Genomic DNA, 1,437 nt, shown 5'->3' with positions numbered 1-1,437 from the left:
ATCCTATAATGATGACAATAGCGCATCATTCTCTTTTCCTGACATCCTATAATGATGACAATAGCGCATCATTCTCTTTTCCTGACATCCTATAATGATGACAATAGCGCATCATTCTCTTTTCCTGACATCCTATAATGATGACAATAGCGCATCATTCTCTTTTCCTGACATCCTATAATGATGACAATAGCGCATCATTCTCTTTTCCTAACATTGTTTCAAAAAGGATATGAAATTTCTGCGCAAATATAATCATTTTATGTCACTTTCGATTATTAATATTGTAAAAAAGCAAAAGTTTAATGTTTCCTTGAATTCCATTTCTTGATTTTCATTTAATGATTAATAAATTCCATTAATTCACTTATTTCCCTCGCTCTTTTTCTCTTTCTTTTTCTCTCTTCCTCTCTCTCTTACATCCTTTTTCTCATCTTTATGAAGCATAAATACTCTTTCCTTTCCCTCTTTCTCATCTCTTACAATCTTGCATTCTCTTCATTTCCTTTTGTTTTACTATGTTTTGGTTATTGATTTCTTCTTCTTTTATAAAATTTCTAGAATTTTTCATGTAATATATCTTCTGAAGCTTTCCATGAAAGATATTTTCTGAAATTTTCTACGAAGGTATTTTCTGGAATTTTCCACGGAACATTTTTCTGGGATTTTTCATGAGAAATTTCCCATAAACGATGTTTTCGGAAAAATTTTCTATAGTGGATATTTTCTGGAATTTTCAAAAAAAAAATTCCATTAACAATTTACAAATGATATTTTAAATATTATTCGAAAAGTTTTTGATTTAAAATAAATTCGAAGGAATCATAATCATTTCACATTAATTTACTAAATTACAGTTTCATTTTGTTCTATAATTTTTAATTTTAATTTTGTTTAAAAAATTTTTAATATTTTTCGTATTTTTTTTTTTTTTGCTTGCATCAATAGATGTCATTTATTAATATAAATTTTATAATTACAAAAAATATAGAAGGGAAGCAGATTAATTGAATTTATGCGCATTTGTTGAAAAAAAAACTGATTGATTATTAAAATTGAACTTAATATATCAGAAGAAAAAAAACGCTTAACTTTGATAATTTTGATAAGGAAGGAATAGAAATTAGCATAAATCTGTTAAAACTTTGAAATTTTTATGACGCCATGATTATTTCACTGATTTTTCATTCCGAAGTAACGTTTAGATGGATGTAAAAATTACATTATAATATGAATTATTTTTGATGATATATAGCAAAAATATACGATTTGTTGTTATTATATCACTGACATATTTATTTATCACTTTTAATAATTGCACTTATCATTTTCATCATTGGCATATTTATTTATCACTTTTAGTAATTGCACTTATCATTTTCATCACTGACATATTTATTTATCACTTTTAATAATTGCACTTATCATTTTCATCAC

The sequence above is a fragment of the Loa loa genome, assembly GCF_000183805.2.
Source record: "Loa loa unplaced genomic scaffold supercont3.596, whole genome shotgun sequence".
Taxonomy (NCBI): domain Eukaryota; kingdom Metazoa; phylum Nematoda; class Chromadorea; order Rhabditida; family Onchocercidae; genus Loa; species Loa loa.
The sequence above is the reverse complement of the archived record's forward strand: the minus strand, read 5'-3'. Positions refer to the sequence as shown.